The sequence below is a fragment of the Natator depressus genome, chromosome 15, assembly GCF_965152275.1.
Source record: "Natator depressus isolate rNatDep1 chromosome 15, rNatDep2.hap1, whole genome shotgun sequence".
NCBI classification, from domain to species: Eukaryota; Metazoa; Chordata; order Testudines; family Cheloniidae; genus Natator; species Natator depressus.
Window position 1 is genome coordinate 18,225,351 of NC_134248.1, and position 13,628 is coordinate 18,238,978.

A 13,628-nucleotide genomic window follows, 5' to 3' on the forward strand; every position below is an offset into this window, starting at 1 on the left:
GGGAGCATCACTGTATAGTTTATATATATATATATACTTTGGAGATCACAACCCTGGCAGCATAAGAAAGGTCTGGGGAGACAAAGGAGAAAAGAATAACACACATACATTAAAGTTGGCCAAGAGTCCTATCCTATGGTATCTTATCAATTCCTATCTGATAAGCATGCACGCCTTTGAAGCTCTTTGCAAAGTCATAAATAAGGACAAAGCACAATAGACAGATTTGCTCCAGCCTGCCTCCTGGACCATATCTCTCCTGGCTACCATCTGTGCTCATTGTGCTTGTCTAGTTCTGTCCTGTATCAAGCCTTCTTACCGCTGGTGCGAGCACCTTCTCTTGTTCCTCAGCAGATCCTGCTGTCTGGAGAAGCCTCCGTGCATTCGTCTGCCTTATCCACTCTGTGTCTGATTTCCAATCTGAGTTGAAAATGTATCTTTATTTCTTTCATCTCAAGTCCTGAATGTCTCTATCCTTCTGCCCTTACTTACTATATAACTGTATTTTTAAACTGTAATATATGAGGGCTGCTGTACCAAAGGAGAGTTGTGTTGCATTACGAATCGTGCAGATGCCCAGGGAAAAAATATTTTTCCATAGGAACAAAGTGCAGATCATTAAAAATATATATATATATATATATATATATATATATATATATATATATATATATATATATACAGTTTGCAAACTTTTAGATGCAAGATCCGGTAGTGAGATGGTTTGGGGAGAAGGTGCTGATGCAGGAGGAGAGGTTTAGCTTTCATCAGGTTTCTTAATCCCACAGGTTATTAGAAGAGAAGCTAAATAGTATCAACGTTTACAGAGCTCTTTGGGCCACGTTTTCAGCCAGTGTAAATCAGAGCGGCTCCAATGACTGCAACAGAGCTATACTGATTGACACCTGCTGGGGATCAGGCCCTTTGTGTTCATTTACTGGTAGCCAGATGTTTAAAAATAAGCCTATTAACGCCCAGCTCAGATTATCCATGAACCCTTCCATTGTAAGACTATCCCATGCTATTCTGAATCATGATATATTATCCTGGGGATGGGTTATCTCCTGCCTGGTCTTCATCGCTGTAGTAGTGAGCACCTCAATATTTTATTGCAAATAAGCTCCTAATACTCCTCTTAGTAGAATAGTATTATCATCATCACCCCTGCCGCACAGATGGGAAACTGAGCACAGAGATTAAATGACTTGCATAAGGTTGCAGACCAGCCTGTGGCAGAGCAGGGACTAGCACTCTGACCTCCCTGGTCCAAGGCTAATGTCCTAACCAGTGGACCAGACTTTCATTCTCTCAACGTACCTCCAGAGCACACCTGGATCTGCTCAGAAGGAGTGAAAGCATTTGCAGGCCCAAAAAAAGATAGGACCCCAGATCTCATTAGCATTCATTGGGAGCTGGGTTCCAAACACCCTTAGGCACCTTTGGAAACAGCCTAAAATCTGGCATGGACATTCCTGTGCTTTGGGACATTGCTACCAAATATGAACAAACGTACCTTCCACACACACACTCTCCACCCACTCATTGGAGACATCCTTTTTTAAATAAGAGGTGATTGGGTACCATGGCAATTTTCTTTTCACAGCTGCGCATATGGAAGTGTAATCTGCTGTATGCCAACAAAGGGACCAATGCTCTAGGTGAGTCGCCTCATCTGAGCATTTATTCATTTAATGCCATTTGTCTTCAAAATCAAGTTTAACTGGCTATATAGTTTTGAAATGATGCTTTTGCAGTCTCATCAGCTTTGCCGGCTCTATAAATGGGTCTGTGAAATTCACTGTTTGTCAGGGCATTAGAATATAATATTGTAATTATATACAATTGCTGTATCTACATGTAAAGTTATTTACAATGTCATGCAGTTTTCTCCCCTTTAATTAATGGACTTACTCTTTGCAGGCCAATTTGCCCCCTTCTCTCCATTTGGTGTGGTGGGGGAAAGGCATAACTCTCTCCTTGAGGGAAGTAAAACATTTTCAACATTAAATACAGCTGTGAGGGAATTCAACAAATCTGTGGCTACGTAGTTGTTATCATGACCAATGAGAACTTCACAGCAGCGTTAAGGGTGGAATGCTCATCCTGTTTCTCTGAAAGCACCAGAAGTGGGTATTTGAGATGAAGGAGAATCTCCATTGGATGACAACATTATAGAGACAATGACACAATTAAACCATTCTACTCCACTGAGTGGAGGGCAGAGATGCTGTTAACTACTGTATTTTTATACAATACCTCTGTGCATTTAATGAACAGGATTGATTTATTTTATTTATTTTAGCAATAATGCGCTTTAACCTTTTAATAGTCGCTTTGCTAAAGAAAAGAAAAAAAACCAGCCTAAGCAAACCAGAAAATCCACATGATTTTCAGAAGTTCTGAAACCTTTTCATTGTTTCCCTGAATAACTTGCAAAGAGTTTGCATTATAATGAAGTGAAAACATATTAAGTCGCTAACTAAAGCAGGAAGTGAGCAAAATGATGAGAGTGGCAAGTCTGACCGTCAAAATTAATGCAGTCGAATCAAAGTGATTTTTTTCTGAGCACTTTCTTGTGTCGCTCAGGTAAGGTTACGCTACAAAGGCACTACTGAGCCACGGGCACTGCCTGTGGTCAGCCATGTAACTCTCAAGTTTAAGAGACACAGCCAATTTTAATTTTCAAGCCAAATGCCAGAATACATGTGGTTTGCATGCCAAAACGGCCAGACAAGAAGCCTCCCGCTCTCCGCTCCACAGAATAGGATTAAGCGGGATTAACGCCTGAAATAATCGTACTGTACTGAGTACTGGATGCCGCCACAGTAGACTCAATAAAACTCAGCAGGACACTTGACATTGTATATTTCCAAGCAGCAAGTCATAAATCTACATGTGTGTGTAATCCTCCACACCCTGAGTCTGACAGAAACAGAAACACTGCACAATTGCAGGTGCTGGTAAGGGGAATAAAGCACAGGCTACTGCCTTGCCTTGCGGGGACAGATTCCTGTTAGGGAAAATGGAAAGCAACTTGAATGATGTATGTAATTATGCTTGAATCATACTTTACTAAACATGGCTCATTTGCAGGGCTGTGTAATTACCGAGAGTCCCCAAAGCCTGAGATTAAAAGCAGCTCTTTCTATATATATATAACAATACTTGCCTACATATAATTATACTATCTAGAGGCTGCTATAACAGGCCCCAGATCAGCAGTCCATCCCGAGTCAGCCAAGCAGTTACGCATGTACTTACCGTATGAAACTAAGCATGCACGTAAGTGCTTTGCTAAACAGGGATGGATTTAAGCACATGCTTAAATATTTTGCTGAATTAGAGCTGGAATGAATGCAGCGGTTTTTGTGTCCACTCACATAAGAGTACTTTGCTTAATACGAATCTCAGTGCATTGAGGGCAAACACCAAAGAGAAGGAGGTGGAGAGGATTCTACCATCCTATCCATACATGGTGAAGCTGGACTCATACTAAATGTCAGTTGTACACGCACTGGTGTCAATGGGAGCCTTGGGTGTGTAGGGCAATCAGAATACCACAGTCCTGATTGTAGAGATGGTTCCAGGTTGGGGCCATTTATTCTAACAAACGCAGGGCTTGGATCAAATTGGATCTGGTTCTGAACCACTCCTGGTTTGGGGTTCGACTTTTGCATAATGAAAATTACTCCTTCTGTCTCTAGTTTTGCTCCTCTCTAGCCTAACTGGGGATGTGAGCATGAGGCAGCCACTTGCTGGGGCCATTAACACAGGCTAAAGATCGAGTGGATTTTTTGCTTTCCAACTGGAAAATGGTGGCCAAACCTGTGACCATTACTTAAAGGTCTCCATGCTGACCTGGGCAACAGTTGACATTATAATACATCTCAGACAGCAGAGGGGAAAAAAGTGTCTTCATTCAAAATTTGGCCTTAGGCTTTCTACCGCTCTCTTGGAAAACATCCTCAACTACAGCTTCATATTTTAAACATATTCTCTGGCAACAATAAATGATGATCTTATCAGGCACATTATCACAATAAACACACGAACCAGATGCAACACACACAGGAGGGTGGGCTGACTCTGTACCTCTAAATCACACGGCTGTAGATAACATCACACATCTTTCCACTCCATGGGAGGGGAGGAGAACCTGACAAAATATTCCCCCATGAACCACGGCAAAATAATTTACACCAGAGTCAGTTCAAAGCCATGATCAAGCTAAAGTTATCAAACACCCATAATAAATGGTGTTATGGACTTCCTGGTCAATACAGATATCTGATGGTTTTTAGTTACATCAAATAAGGGAGTGGGAGAATTATCTTTTCACAACTGCTGACATTTCCCATCTGCAATGCGACTCTCATTTTTAGTAGCTCCATTCAGTGTGTGTTTGTACCAAGTTCAGATGCTTATTAGCCATACTGTCATGTCTAACCAGAGAGAGTGGCATGGAAATCTAGGGCCTGACTCTTCATTGCCCTATACCTTCACCAGTGCAAAGTGAATGCAAATGCTCACCAGGGGCCTGATCCAAAGTCAATAGAAGTCAATGAAAAGACTCCTATTGAGTTCAATGGGGCTTGAATCAGGCCTCAGATCTAAAGGGTAGTGTTTTACAGCCCACTCTGCATGTATTGTGCACTGATGAATATTCAGAGCAACAGAGAATCAAACTCCTATGGCTCAACCCTTAGAACTGTGGGTTTCCCTCTCAGTTCAGACCAGAAAACAGCTGCACTAGTGACCTGTCGATGCAACATGAATAGCCCTCGAAGAGAGTGCATGCAAATTTGTGCGGTCTGCATGTTCATCCAAACTATCCTTCTTTCCCTGTTCCCTTTGAGGATGCTGGGAAGCAGATGTAACCAACAAAGAAGGCACTCCTGGATATGGTTGTCATTTTAGGGAGGATAAATTAAAAGGACGTACGTGGGAATCTGAAAGGCGCTATTTGGAGCCCAGCTCTCCAACACAAAGAAGAACGTGTCAATGCTAGTCAAGATGAAATGGCCTTGTTTCAAGAACGGGAAGAGCTAAACACTCACCCAGTAAAGGTTACACTCCTGCTGCTATGGAAATCTATATCTATGTCCTCACTAGAGAATCAGCTTTTGAAATGCTGCAGCACAGGTCAGACCTGGGGAACGCGCACACCAGGGTTTGCCCTGCAGAGCAGGTCAGGCCACACTGATGATTAACTCAATCTTGCAAAACTGTCAGGAAAATTCTGCCGCCCAGGCAGAAATCGGCTTGCCTGCCCTTTACCACTAAGACTTATGATATACGCCTAATGATGCTTTACTCACCCCTTGGAAAAAATACTTGTCCCTGTCATGCGCAGAAGCAGAGTTTTGCAAGGCTAGATTAAGGTGAGTTTATTTCCCCCACCTTCTCTCCAGGGAGGATTTCTGTACTTTATTTCAGCTTTACAGTCTTTGCACTCTTGCTCCAGTAAAGCTGTCAGATCATTCCAGTTTAGTTTAGGAAAAGGGCGGGGACTCAGATCCTGCTGGGACCAATCCCTGGGGCTTAGATCCTGCTCACACTGCCCTCCATTCATCCCACACCTGTCTCCACAACTGCTACTCAGCAGAGGCTCCATGAGCCTCCTGTGCAGTATTGTGCAGCTGAGGAAGCAGCTTCCTGTTCCTCGGAACAGGACTGTGTAAACTTTTATGCCACCCCCTTCCTCATGATTTGGTATGGTATGAAGGCCCTGGAAGTGGTGGTGGGGTTGGACACTGGAAAAAGTGCTGAGTACAGCAGCATCCTAGTTGTTAGGATTCCATGTATTACTGACCCCGAGGCTGAAGAGAATGGCTCTGTGTCGTATAGAGTCAGGGAGAGGTGCCAGGGCCTATCATCCTCAAAATTTGCATCTGCAATGGTGACCAGGAATGGGGAGCCCCCAGTTGACCCAGTTCCCCAGCCTGGTCTGTATGAATCCCCATAAAGTAGCCTGGGATGGTAGAGGCTTTCTCCCCTCAACCATATAACTGGGAGGAAAAGTCTGAATCTAGCCTCATCTTATGGCCCCTCAACACCAGTGAAAGACTGCACTGCATCCCTGAGGCATCCCTAAAGTAGTAAGTCCTACTTCCCATTTGGCCCCAGCCACTGGGAGAGTGACCACAGATGAATAAGGAGCAGTTCTGCTCAGGGTTTGGGAGATCATGCACTCCCTACCCTCTGCACAGCTCCTGGCTGTTTATATCTTCCTGATGCTCTGGGTCAAAAGAAATTGACCTATATGCAGTTTTCTGTGGTGTGCAAGCCCCAGAATATTGTTTATTTTAGGGCCCTTCAAATACGGCTTCTGACTCAACACTAATGGTTAATTCTAGCCCCACAATTTTAAATGCAGCCCATGGACACTCAAGCCATGTGTCTTCCATTAATGTCAGTGGGAATGGCAAGGCTAAAACCCTGCATGCAGTTTTACAGACATAAGGGTTGGTATTAGAAGGGAACAGCTGTTGGATTTCATCATGGGCAATTAGTGCTGGACTTTAACCTGAACTAAATATCACAGGGGAAAGAGGAAAAAAACCCAATCAGACCACAAGGATCTGAACCCACAGAAGGGCCAAAACGCTTTTTCAAGTTTTCAGTCTCTGCCTTGCTGAAAGGCAGTGTGGGATAATGGTTGTAGGGATGAAAGAGGAGCTAGCAGCTGTGGGTTCCATTCCTGGTTCTCTCATTGACCTTCTGTGTAATTTAGGACAAATCGCTTCATCTCTCTGTTTTTCCTCCCATCCTTTGCTTGCCTGGACTCTTTGCACTGTACGCCATACATGGCAAAGGCTGGCTTTTACTATCTGTAGGCACTGTGCCCAACATAAAGGGGCCCTGAGTTTGGTGGCAGCCTTTAAGTGCTACTGTAATACAAATAAATAATAAGAACAAAAGCCACACCAATGATAACGTGGCATTTGTGTCCTGGAAACCAATGATGAGAATCACAGATGACATAAGCAGGTGATGAGGAGTGGATGGGCCCTTTATTCATGATGAAAAATGGATTCTTATGGGAAAACTAAGGAAAATTTTTGCTTGTATTGTAAATATCCCCTTTAAGGGTTTTTTTTTTTTTTTTTAAAGACTAAGTTCTACATGAGATGGTTTTACCAAGTGATGGGATAATCAAACCCAAGCAGTGAAATGACCTTTATATGGATATGTGTTTGTGAAGGTGACTGGTTTTTGAAGGTAAATAAGTGCTGGATGTTTAGAGATACTCTCTACCTCTGCCCCCCCTACCCCTCATGTCATGTGGAATAATTTCCCACACAGGCACACGGGGGTCCTTTTTTTAACTGGCGGTTGTAAACCCACAGTGCTATGTTAGATTTTTGATCGCTTGCAAAGGTCCCTGATTGATTTTTACACATTAATTTTGACAGCAATAGGTTCTGCACACTGAGATGTGGAGAAGAAGGGGAAAACAATCTTTTAAATCTCTTTTCATAGGGAAGCAGTTCCATACTCCTAATCATTTTTGTTGCCCTTCTGTGTACCTTTTCCAATTCTAATATATCTTTTTTGCAATGAGGCGACCAGAACTGCATGCAGTATTCAAGGTGTGGGCATACCATGGATTTATATAGTGGCATTATGGTATTTTCTGTCTTATTTTCTATCCCTTTCCTAATGGTTCCTAATACGTCTTGTCTATTTAGACTAGATGTTCTTTAGGTCACTCTTTTATTATTTGTTTATTCAGTGCCTAGCAGCACAGCTGAGGCCTGTAGGGGCTGTAATAATATAAATAAAAAAAACATAAAATCTGTGAGCTTTATTTGCTAGGACTGAATGGATATCCACACGGAATAGACTGAAGTCCCCAAATCCTGCATCACCACCTGTGGGGGTGGTTGGTATTTAAAAAATATTGGCGGGAAAAATTGGGCAACATGAAAAGAGAAAGACGTGAGGCAGTTTTGAGCACACTGAAATGAAAATACCCTAAACATTTTTTTTTTTAACAAAAATCAGTTTTCATTTTTCAGCCAGTTCTTCACCACAACACTCCCAGTGCGAGAGCCCCAGGCTTGGCGACACATCCTGTGCAACAACATTGAGCACAACCACCAGCCATTGAGCTGGCTTCCCAATATAGCAGAACCTCAGCATTACAAACTGACCAGTTAACCACACACCCCATTGGGAAATGGAAGTACACAATCGGGCAGCAGCAGAGACAACTACAGGACAGTCCTGTGTTAAACATAAACTACTATTTAAAAAAAAAAAAAGGAAAGCAGCATTATTCTTCTGCATAGTAAAATTTCAAAGCTGTATGAAGTCAATGTTCAGTTGTAAACTGTAAAACCAGAACGTTTTGTTCAGGGCTTCAAACATTTCAGATTTCAGAGTAACAGCCGTGTTAGTCTGTATTTGCAAAAAGAAAAGGAGTACTTGTGGCACCTTAGAGACTAACCAATTTATTTGAGCATAAGCTTTCGTGAGCTACAGCTCAAACATTTCAGAGTTATGAACAATCTCCATTCCTGAGTTGTTTGTAACTGAGGTTCTACTGTACAACTTTTTATGGATCACTGAATTATGAAATGATTTAAGGAATGGAAAATATAGTGGGTAAGCCTGAGACCCAAGTGACAGATACTACACAAAACCTGACTGAAGAGCTGCCCTCTGAGGAAGACTTTAAATATCTGCAAATACTGGCTAAAGTTGAATGGACTGTGGACTATTTTTTCATTTACCTAACAGACTCTATGCCATTATCAATGATATTTCTCTCCACAGCCTGTAATGGCTTGCCTTAGAAATGGAGTCCAGCCTGGCTTATAGAAAGCGTCTCAGTAAACAAAATAAGTATGCATTTTATTTCTTAAAAAGTCACACTGGCAGTTTAAAAAGGCATCCTATATCTCACAAACAGGAACGTTTATAAACCACACATCCCAGTGAGTCAATGGAAGTGCACTCGGTCTAGTTTACAATCACAGCACAATAAAATACCCTGAACATAAATAGCAAGAAATCAATTTTCTTTAGAAAAGAAGTAAAATAAAGAACATTAAACGATCATTTGGTTAGATAACTGCAGTTTACTCTGTGGTATAACTGTCAGCTTGCTGCTGCATAATAATGGAATTAATGCAGGGGGGATATGGTTTAGAAGCCTGCTTCTTTACAATGACAATAACTCCCTTGTTTTCTCTAGTGAGTACATGTTTATATTCTAATTTTGTCTCTGCAGGCTACATGCAGCCTTAAACTTGCAAAAGCGATTTGCGAGCAGCTTGCTTGTCAAGAACAAACACTCGTCAAAAGACATGCATGACTTATTGACCCCCAAGTTCACTGAGCCTTCCTTTTAATGCTTCTGCACCACTAAAGGATCAGTTCCTGGTAAAATTAAAATTCCCAGATGAGAGAAGAAGCATCACATAGAGCGAGTGAAGGTTTTACAAATACATATCAATTAGAGAACTTTAGCAGAGCTGAATTAGAACTATGAGATTATGAAAGAGCAAATGTTTGAAAGACAACAAACTAAATAATGGTCAAAGTTGATAAAAAACTAGACATCTGAACATATGGAATTTCATATTTACATTTCCACTGACAGCCTTAGCGCTATATCCTTATTCATCTGAAGGTATATGGCCAGCATGTGTTAGCTATGAAAATAACTATCTTATAGGGTATTATTGTTATTTGTCTTGTGGTAATGTCTAGGAACCTTAGCCAAGGACCAGGCCTCCATGGTATTGCAGACACAAAATAAAAAGTCCCTCTCCGTCTCAAAGACCTCAGTTTCTGTTTGGTTATATGTTAAGTCCTTTATGATGCCATGTCTGGTCAACGTCAGGTGGTAAATAGGACGATATTATGGGGTGTTATAATATATTTTGGAGGATGCATAGATAGATTTGGCTGTCTAGCACAAAATGGAATTAAGACTCTTTAGGTTAGAAACGATCTTTTATTATGTCCCTGATTAAGCAAGTCATTTAAACAGGCACTTTAATGCTGGATGAATTGTTGCCTGTATTTATATATAGCACCTAGAAAATGGGGCTTGGCTGAGCTAAGGCCTCTAGATGCTACCATAATACCAATATAATAATAGATTTGACATAGTGTTGTTCCTAAAATGGATATGGAGAACGAGAGAGGATGTTGAATGATACTTGCTGTTGGGATATGGGCTGTTGAAGTGGAGGATGGTTTGTGTTTGTGTCGGCGTCCTGTATATAATGGATGAGGGTAGCTTTGTTGCTCTATATTTACAATAGAATATGTGGGTTTTATATTGGAAATCTGTCAGCAGTATGGTAGCTTGGTGTAAAGGGAGTGTTGGTAGATCATAAGATACACGTGGAGAAGGGTGAGAGTCACTGTAGTTATGAATTTCCAGACTTTCAAAGGTTTTGTTTTTTACTGTAGCATTCATTTGGAATTTTCTGGCTTTCACACATTTGTTGTTTTATAACTATGATGTTATAAAAGGTTTTTTTAAAATTAAAAAACATTTTATATGTGTTTCCTAAATCTATCTGAAAGGTTTTTGTGCAGTCTTATATGATAGAAAGCTAGTTACAGCTTTACCTATAGAGATCCTCTTGCAGCTTTATATCCAAGAAATAACCAAGAATGCAAGAAATTTTTTTTTGAGATAGGATATGTACCACAAAAAGCTCATATCACTCTTATCTCTGACTGTGAAACAGAATTGTTTTTCTTCCTATACAGAACAGATATATATCTGTGTTTTGTAAGTGTTTCATATATGCTTGCAGTAAAAAAAAAAATCTGTCAACATTGAATTTAAGAATTATGGAAAGCTGGTTAATATTTTAGCGATGGTGGCTCCAAAGTTCCACTTTCTCCCTTATATTCAGCCTGCTTCTTGATTCTAGAAGTATTCACTGGACAAAGAAACTTGGGCAACTGAAAACATATTTTGCTTACCCTGAAAACCAAAAAAGGTCATCTGATGAAGTGAGCTGCAGCTCACGAAAGCTGATGCTCAAATAAATTGGTTAGTCTCTAAGGTGCCACAAGTCCTCCTTTTCTTTTTGCGGATACAGACTAACACGGCTGCTACTCTGAAACCTGTTTGATGGTGCTGTTAGATAACTTCTGATGTGTGCCACGCAGAACAAAGTCCTTGCAGTGTACACACCAAAGCAGCTCTTGCTCAAACGGTTTTAGGAAGTAGGCGGAGAATCTTTACAGTGGATTTTGAAATGTGGGATAAAGCCCAAGACATATTATTTTCCCCCCTTTTTGCTGAATAAGGATAATGCTGAAGCTGGGAAGAATCTCTAAGCTTGCAGTAATGGAAGAGTCTATCCCTTTGGCACAGAATCACTTACAATGACTATCTCATGGCCAATTTAGAAGCGAGAGTATGAAAAACCATTTAAAAACGTTTAAACCTGTCAACTTTCCCTGAAAGGGGATTCTTTGGATGTTGTCAGCAAAGCAACCTAATTGAAAGTACTTTCCTTTTCATTTTCAAGTCTTCAGAGTTACAGTTTATTTTAGATACATATTTATTTTTCTATTTTTTTCCCCCACTTTCTACCACAGCTACCGAAAATGACAGCTTTTTTGTCAGTTACAAGGCACCTTGTGTCCTAGAGAAAGTGTAGCTTTATGTTAATGGTACTAACTATCAGATCACTTCATTTTAAAGAAGCACCTCCACTTCACAAGAAAATAATTGATATTTGTATGACCTGAAAAAGGCTTAAATAGTTCTCTTGAAGCTGGATAGAACAGAAAGTGTCCCATGAAGATATACAGCATGAAACTCTAGCAATATTGTGACACAATATCATGCTGTTCAGAGACTATTGGTTCTTGTTCACATTCACAGAATTAACTAGCGGAGTTTTCTTTGTGTGTAGTTATGCAATGGGCTTGGAGAGCATACTTAAAATGTAGCACACCCTGAAGTGTTTTCCTGAATTTGGGCCTCAGTTAGTAAGGTTGCCACTGTGGGCCAGTGTGAGCATGGGACTGGAAGTCAGGAGACCTGCATTTCATCCCACTTCTGTCACTGCTTTGCTATGTGACTTTGGTAGGAAATGACTTCATCTCTCTGTGCCTCAGTTGCCCCATCTATAAAACAGGGATACCCACCTCTGTAAAGTACTTTGACATCTCTGGATGAAATGCTCCATGTAAATGCAAAGTATTAGTTCATTATTACTGTTACTGTGTGTTTTCCCTCTAGAGACTGCATTAAAATGATTAAACCACATTCGTCCCCATCCCGCAAAATTCAAATAAATGTTGAGAATTGTTAAAAGCTTAGGATATTCAGATGTCTACTTTGCTGGACCTAGGTATTTCAGCCCCTATGCTACACAGAAGTAAGATTATCTGTTGTTTGAAGACTCCATGAAAACTTGGGGATGGGGCTAGGGGGATGTCGTGTGATTAAGACACTAGCCTGGAATTCAACAAACCTAGGTTCAAAAGCTTTGTGACCTTGGGTAATAGTTTTTATTGGAACAACTCTTTAATGTCCTGGGACCGACAACAGCACTACATACATGATATTGGGTACGTCATTTAATTTCTCTGTAATGCAATTTCTCATGTATAAAATGTGGATGATAAACCTTTCTTTCCCCACCCTGTGTCTATTAAACAATAAGATCTTCAGAGAAGGGACAGCGTAGCACAATACAGCCCCATTCTTGGTTGGAGTCCCTAAGTGCTACTGTAATATAAATAATAATAGCTTCAGGAACACTAGGTAGGTGAGAGGTGAAGTTTCCAGCTCAATTGTAAATGGCACTGTGAGGGTTAATCAGATCTCTGGAGTCCCATATGCCATCGTACCAAAGGCTAGCATATATCCAGAATGCCTAGTCAAGGCAGGAATTTTGTGATTTGTCACACATAGTGAAGGGGTCTCTCCCAGTGCTAAACGAAGGACAGCATCAGAATGTATGGAGCTATCACAATGATAGTAAAGCCAGTGTTATGCGCAGAGCGATATGTGCTTTCTGGAAATGAAGATTCTTTTACTTCTTTAGCTGGAGCATCACAGATCATGCAAGGAGAGCAGACTTGTTAATACAAGTGCAGGGAAAATTCCATGAGTTGTTCAAAATAACAACACAGAAGAGGTTGTAACTGATATTATCATTTACCTTTGGGAATATTGTCAGCCCCAGATTTTTTGCAGAGGACGCTGCATCAGGTTTTGAGCAGATTTCCGGGATATGGCAGCTACCTCAGTGACATTGCAGCGACAGGCAAGCGTGAAAGGGGGTGCACAAAGAAACTGGCTGGGACCAACCGTGTCTGTGGTACCAAAGTGCTCCAGCTGCAAAGGCAGGCTTTCCATTAGCTTCCTAACCAGACAGTGGGGGTCATGAAAGGTCAAGAGTCAGCTCAGTGTTCCCTAAACCTGCTAATAAGTAATTATGCAATGTAACTGGTAAAAATCACACCACTGCCTATGGATTACGAAAGCATGTACCTGTCTCTATATACACAGCATTATGATACAAGCCTCAGGGCATCTCTGAGCCTTTTCTAAACAAAAGTCTTCTCTGAAAACCTTAGTCATGCAAGTTAGTGGCGTGAAATCATCCTTTCAGCATAAAACTGGGAGTTTT